Raw genomic sequence first — 7,706 nt, forward strand, 5'->3', positions numbered from 1 at the left:
GATAACTGAACAAATTTGACAATTCAACCATATACTTTTGTATTAGATAATTAAACTGATATTAAAATCTGAATGGGTAATTTGCATAAAATAAGGAGATATAAGATTGCCAATGAGACAACTATCTAAGTGGGTAAAAATGACGTAGATTTAAGAAATTATAGATCGCCGTACGGCCTTCAATAATGTGCAGAACTCCTACCGTATAATCAGCTATAAAAAGCCCGACATAAAATGTGAAACAATTCCAACGATAAGACTAATGGCCTTATTTATTGCAAAACAAAAAACGAGAAACAAATAAAGCAGACAGCAACCAACGACAATCACTAAAAAACAGGCTCCTGTCTTGGGACAGGGTTATAAAGAATATTGCGGGGTTAAACATGTTTGCGAGCGATCAACTGTCCTCTTAACCTGGGACAGTGGTGGAAGTTGAATCAGCACAACATAAAAACAAATTGTTAAAATCAATTGAAAATGGCTTGACTCATAATATAGGCACGTAGCATAAAAAAACAACTAACATAAAGACAAAAGACACAAAGTACCAATCTAGGATTGCTCGCAGTTACTGAAAGCTAGCTCAAAAGTCAATAACAACTAATAGATAAAATCAAGGTCCATTTGTACAAGTATATACAACTAATAAAATGTTTTTTGCAACCCCTCCATTGAAATGCATAATGATCAAACTTTCGTGACCCAAACTTTTTAGATAATGATTAATTGGCTGAAATTTACAAGGAATACATGTCTAACAATTTAGAGTTGATTCATTACATTTTATCTAGCATCACTAATAATAGGGGGGTGGGAAGTCCCTCCCGAAAAAAAATAAATATTTATGTGAAATTTGTGAGTACAAGTCAACAGGTACGGAAGCCATAAGGAGACACATGTTACATAAAATTAATCCGTTATCTCGGTTTCCCAATCTGTTATGTGACGAATGTGTTTGGGACGACTATGCATTATAAAGGACGAAGTCATTAGTTTCTGTCCTCTTTCGTATTTGAACTCAAAACAGAGAAACATTGGAATTAAAAGGTACAGTAACAATTTCTCTATCTGACATAATACTTACCTTAAACTTCATCGTATTAATAAGTTACATTTTATTAAAGTTACAGTGAGGTTAATCATTTGATAACTTGCATTATTTCGGACTATATTCCACTTTCCAATGCGATTGCTTATGCATATCTCTGACTATTTTATAAACCGGTAAATGAGTGAACTTGTATAAAGAATGATCGGCTTGTGAGGCAATTACAATATAATTGGTATATCCGGTACCATAATATCTTCCTTGAGATAAGATATTATCGTTTAATAACTTGACATCCCTTGTTACTATGAAATGCTCTATATGGCACAGTCCAATAAAGGTGGACTCGTCCAGGGTTGAAACACCCTTGTTACTAGGCAATACAGGGTAATGGTATTGTCCCATAGTGGTATATCCCAATCATTCAGTGGTATATAAACAGCCGTCAGCAGTCAGTCAGGGTCGGTATTACGATCAGATCACACGTATAAGTGATAAGATAAATACCTGCTTATTGTTCCAAACATTGGATTGACTGCTCAAGTCTTTCCAATAACTGAAACTTAGCAGAAGAATTGTCTTAAGCTGTTAGTGAGCTGCATCGAGAAAAGCAGAAGAGCTATAAAGCTAAGAGAGCTTCTTTTATTAAGATAACGATATAGCAGAAAGAGCAACAATATTGCGAGCCTGTTGAGGCAACTATTTGAAATAGAAATAATGTGAGCCAGTGGAGCTACAACGCTAGTGAGTCTGTTGAGCTAGGAGCTACAGAGCTAGTGAGCAAGTAGATCTTGCTATTTATTTGACATATAGAGTCAGTAAGCCAGATGGGATCGAGGAGCTTTAATGAGCCGAGAGAGTTAAAGAGAAATTATAAACAAAAGAAAATATATACACAAGTCTCAGATCTCGAGAATCAACTCGGGTACGAACCCCCGACACGTTACATAAATTGGTGGCAGCGGTGGGATCTGAGAAAACTTCGTAAATCTGAGATATCCAATACGATTCGGAAAAGCTAGTAAGGAGTCAAAAGAGCTTTACGAGTCAATTATACGCTCAATTATATTTAAGTAAATAAAATATTTAAAATACTGTTGTTGTTATTTCTTGAGAAGTCATAATGGCAAAACTATTTCCAGATGAAATGGATGAGTTCATGAGCAAAATGAACGTAACAGAAAATCCCAGTCAGTCTACACCTAGACTACCTTCGCATCGCTTATCTTATGATTTTATGGAAGAGTCCGGGTATGCTACTGGTCGACCATCGACAGAATCTGAACTAATAGATTGTAATATATGGAAACTGAAAGAGCAATTGGAGCAATAGGAATCCTTTAAGGAACCAACTGAGGACAAATTGTATCCAAAGTTACTTGATAATAATAAAGATTATGTACCATCAGGGGTAACTGTAAGATCAAAACGCTCTACAGATACTAAGAGAAATAATGAACCCATTATGAAGACAGATAATAAAAACTTGAGACAAAACAACTCTACATCAGTGCGAGTTAAACCTGCAACATATGAAGGTACCTCATCATGGTTAGATTTTAAGTCCCATTTTGAGGCTTTCTCAAGCATTAATAATTGGTCTGAACAGGGTAAAGGACTGTATTTAGCAGTCGCATTAAGAGGGCAAGCTCAAGGCATTTTGGGGGATTTATCGATTGATAAACAAAAAATTATAAAGCGTTGGTAAATGCTCTGGAGCAAAGGTTTGCTCTACCGAATCAAACAGAGCTTTATCGAGTACAGCTTACAGAGAGAAGACAAAAAGCATCAGAGAGCCTGCCAGAGTTAGGACAATCAATAAGACGATTAATAAATCAAGCTTATCCAACGGTACCAGAGGATGTACGAGATACACTTGCAAAACAACATTTTATTGAGGCTTTGACAGACTCAGAAATGAAAATCCGTATTAAACAGTCCAGGCCTCATGGTTTAAATGATGCACTCAGAGTAGCAGTTGAACTCGAAACGTATAATAGGGCAGAAAAACAACTTATAGACGGCCGTTCCTATTTAAGACAAACATCACAGACTGATGAAAAGGAGAGCCATATTGACAGAAATGAAAAATGATCACACTGCATTAACCAAGTTAATGTCAAAGATGGAACAAAAACTTCAAGAGCTGCAAAATGACATCCGTGAGCTAAAGAACGACAGTAATAGTCGTCAGACACAAAATAATAACGGACGGGGACGATTTAACAGAGGTGGATTTCGACAAAGAGGAGGTCGTTATAATAATAATGGACGTGGATTTTCAGGTAACACAAATCGGCAAAGAGACAATTCTTATAACGGACAAAGTAATTATAATTCTTTCAATAATAGTAGAGGTAGAGGTACAACACGCATGATAAGAAGTTCACAGAACCAGAAAAATGGTTTGCACGGTAATATAGGTGTCTCGACAGCAGCTCATGAAGCTGGCATGTATGTTGACACTGACCTATATGGATTATCAGCTAGTTTGCTGGTAGATACAGGAGCCACGGTAACTATTATTTCCGAGAAAACATATAATAGGATACCTAGGGCCAAGACAACCAGCTTTGATGAGTTCAAATCAACAAGTGTTCACTGCCAGTGGTGATCAACTTAAGATTGTAGGTAAAGGTAGTTTTCATCTGGTTTTCCAATACGGAAAATCTGTTGTTGTTGAGGCTATTGTGGCTCAAATCACAATTGATGGTATCCTTGGACTTGATTTTATGAAGACAATCAAAGGTAAGATTGATCTTGAGAAGAATAGTTTTGAAATTGATGGTACTCAGGTTATGTTGAAATATGAAGGAATATTCGGTTGTTTCAGAGTTATTGCCAAAGAGAAAGTGGTCGTGCCCGCTAAAAGCGATATGATTATCACGGGAGCTGTGAATATTCCAAACAAGGAATCTATTCTCGATTCAAACCTCATGGTTGAAGCTTCAGATAAGTTTTTGCAAAGTGGAAAAGGTTTAGTGGGACGCTCATTAGCTAAATCAGGTGGAGAAGTTTCAGTTCGTTTGATGAATACATCTGCAGATTCGCAGATCATATATCCTGGAATTGCTATTGCTCAGGTTAGTCCTGTGCAAGAAGTAAAAATGAACGAAATGAATAAATTTGACAAGACATATCTAAGATCAAATTTGAAGAATTTAATAAGTAGGTTACAACAACACTTGAGTTCAAAAGAATATGGTGTAGTTGAAAATTTATTAAAAGAATACGAAACGCTGTTTTCTGCTTCAGAAGCAGACTTGGGTAAAACGAATGTAGTAAAACATAAAATAAATACAGGAACAGCTTCGCCGATTAAACAAGCGCCACGAAGACTCCCAAATACTCTAGCGAAAGAGGTGGATGAGCAAGATGACGGAATGTTGAAAAATGGATTGATCACTCCACCAATGAGTCCTTGGTCAGCTCCAGTTATTCTTGTGCGAAAGAAAGACGGGACAATGCGCTTTTGTGTAGATTACAGGAAATTGAACGCAGTCACATTTAATGACGCATACCCTTTACCCCGGATAGATGACTCGTTTGATCACTTATCTGGATTCACCTGGTATTCAACATTAGATCTTTCGTCTGGATATTGGCAGGTAGAATGTGAGCCTAAAGATCAATCGAAAACAGCCTTTGCAACCAGATCTGGACTATACGAGTTTAAAGTAATGCCTTTTGGATTAAAGGGTGCTCCAGCAACGTTTGAACGGTTAATGGAGACGGTTTTACTTGGTTTGCAATGGGACATTTGTCTCATATACCTCGATGACATAAAAGTTCTTGGGAAATCATTCGATGACATGGTAACAAACCTTCGAAATGTATTTGATCGACTTTATGCAGCTGGACTAAAATTGAAGGCGAAAAAGTGTGAACTGTTCTCAAAACAAGTTACCTATTTAGGACATGTTATCTCTCCAGCAGGGATCGCTACTGATCCAGCGAAAACAGAAACAATCGAAACATGGCCTGTACCGAAACATGTTAAGGAGCTGCGCTCATTCTTAGGGTTTTGTGGCTATTACAGAAAATATTATACGGAACTTTTCAGCTATTGCAAAACCCTTGCATAGATTGACAGAAAAAGGCAGAAAATATGAATGGAATGAACAGTGTCAAGAAGCCTTTGAATGCTTAAAAACACAATTAGTCTCCTCACCAGTATTGGCTCACCCTGACTTTACTCAAACCTTTATACTTGATACAGATTCAAGTAATGAGGCTATGGGAGCAGTGCTTTCACAAGAGATAGATGGGAAAGAAAGACCAATTGGTTTCGCGAGTCGCACTTTAACAAAACAAGAACGCAGATACTGTGTGACTAGAAAGGAACTACTCGCAGTTGTTCATTTTACAAAACATTTCAAACATTACGTGTATGGTAAACGGTTTATTGTCCGTACAGACCACAGTTCTCTTACCTGGCTTCTTAATTTCAAGGAGCCTGAGGGACAAATAGCCAGATGGCTTCAGATTCTAAGTTCATACGATATGAAAATAATACATAGGCCTGGGAAGCAACATACAAACGTGGACGCCTTGAGTCGCATCCCATGTAAACAATGCGAATTTCATTCAAGTCCCCAAGAAGATGAAAAGGTTAGTGAGCTGGTTAGAACAATCGCTAGTTCAGAGGAGCCTAATGATACCAGTTTTGTGGAAAAGCAAAAACAAGACGATGATTTAAAGATGGTTCGGGACTGGGTAGAATTGAAACAGAAACCAGACTTCAGGACAATAGGTGCTGAGTCAATGACTGTGAAGACACTTTAGGCTCTATTTGAGTTTTTAGTTATACACAATGATATACTTTGTCGTCAAAAGAAAGAACCGAAAACGGTATTACAAGCAGTTGTACCAAAAAGAGAGAGAAGAAACGTTTTGATCCAGTATCATGACAATCGCACTTCAGCCCATTTGGGGGGTTAGAAAGACCCTTAGCAAAAATTAGAGATAGATAGTATTGGCCAGGAATTCACACCGATGTGAAGCAATATATCATCGGGTGTACTCAATGCTCAAAACGAAAGGCTCCAAATCCTATGAAACGAGCACCTATGCAGAAATCGGAGTCAAGTTTTCCGATGGAACGTATTGCAATGGACATTCTTTGTGAGCTACCAATGACCAGGAGTGGAAACAAATATATTTTGGTTATTTCTGATTATTATACGAAATGGACTGAAGCGTTTCCATTGCCAAACATGGATGCACAAACTGTAGCCAAAATTCTTGTTGAGGAAGTAATTGCTCGATTCGATACACCATATTCAATACACTCTGATCAAGGAGTACAATTTGAAAGTGCCCTTTTTCAAGAGCTCTGTAAGCTCTAACAAATCAATAAAACACGAACCACCCCTTACCATCCAAAATCGGACGGGATGGTTGAACGATTTAACAAAACGTTAGTTACTTTGCTCAGCTCATATGTTAACAAATATCAAAATGATTGGGACGAACATTTGCCTTATGTTCTCATGGCGTGCAGATCTTCAGAACATGAGACTTCAGGCAATACCCCAAATTATCTTATGTTAGGCAGGGAGGTTACTACGCCCTTAGATATTCAGTATGCAATGCCAAGAAATATTGAAACTATTCACCAGAATAAATGGGCGTGGGAGATAAAAGAGAGAATGGAAGAGGCTCATTTGGAAGTAAGAGAAAGTATCAAAGGGAAGATGATGAGACAAAAGAAATATCATGATCAAAAGTTAGCATGGCAAACCTTTAAACAATGGGATCACGTTTTCGAATTTTTCCCAAATGTAAAAACTGGCACAACGTCAAAATTAACTAGTTTATGGAGAGGACCGTTTAATATTATATCAAAAATGTCAAATGTCACATATAAGGTTAATTGTGGGCGATAAAAACGTCCACAAGTTATACATGTGGATCGTATGCGTAAGCGATCAGCACAAGTTTTAACGAGTGAAAAACATGAAGACATCCCAGGTTATAGAAACGAAGGAGTAGAAAATTTCACGTTTGAAACTTGTAAGAATGTGAATGAATATAGGAGACAATATTGATTCAATAGTGGAAGTATCGAACAAAGAAACAATGAGTAGTAAGTTAAGTAAACCCGAGGAGTTTTCAAATCCTGTACCAAGTTCGGTCTCAGGAAGGCTTAAGAAATACCACAATGGATGAAAGATTACGTGAAATAGTAGACGAGCTAGTATACCTTTCAGAGTTAAAGAGGGAACATAGCTAGATATTTTAGTATAATGTATATTGCTGTAGATATGTTATAGTATAAGTTTATATACTAGTACTAGTATATAGTTTTAAGCTAAGTGTAGCATAACTTTTATCCTATTGTTTTATTTTATACTTTCAGAAAAGGAAGAAAAAAAAGAAATATGCCAAAAGACCTAAGAGTCAACATCAAAAGTGTCCCTGGTGCCCTTACAAGACACTGGATACAGATGACTTAAAGGAGCATTTAGTAGAGTGTGGTATGAGTGCCATTAATAAACGTTATACATGCACAGAAGTGGAGTGTTCATATATAAGCAACAAAGTGAGTAATGTTAAAAGACATAAGAAAGTACATACCAAAAAAATGAACCAAAAAGTAAAGTTATAATATCTGACATAGACTTGTCGTCAGACACCGATGAATGCCTCAGGA

General features: G+C 37.0%; 1 long non-coding RNA gene across 1 annotated transcript; it reads left to right on the top strand.

Annotated features, from left to right (window-relative positions):
- The first annotated feature begins 1,016 nt into the window (after positions 1 to 1,016).
- Positions 1,017 to 7,443, top strand: LOC127736377 (uncharacterized). The gene is made up of 2 exons (XR_007998934.1): positions 1,017 to 1,050; positions 7,413 to 7,443. It is a non-coding gene; the product is annotated as an uncharacterized LOC127736377 (long non-coding RNA).
- The last annotated feature ends 263 nt before the right edge of the window (positions 7,444 to 7,706 follow it).

This window comes from Mytilus californianus, unplaced genomic scaffold, assembly GCF_021869535.1.
Source record: "Mytilus californianus isolate M0D057914Y unplaced genomic scaffold, xbMytCali1.0.p SCAF_30, whole genome shotgun sequence".
Lineage (NCBI taxonomy): Eukaryota > Metazoa > Mollusca > Bivalvia > Mytilida > Mytilidae > Mytilus > Mytilus californianus.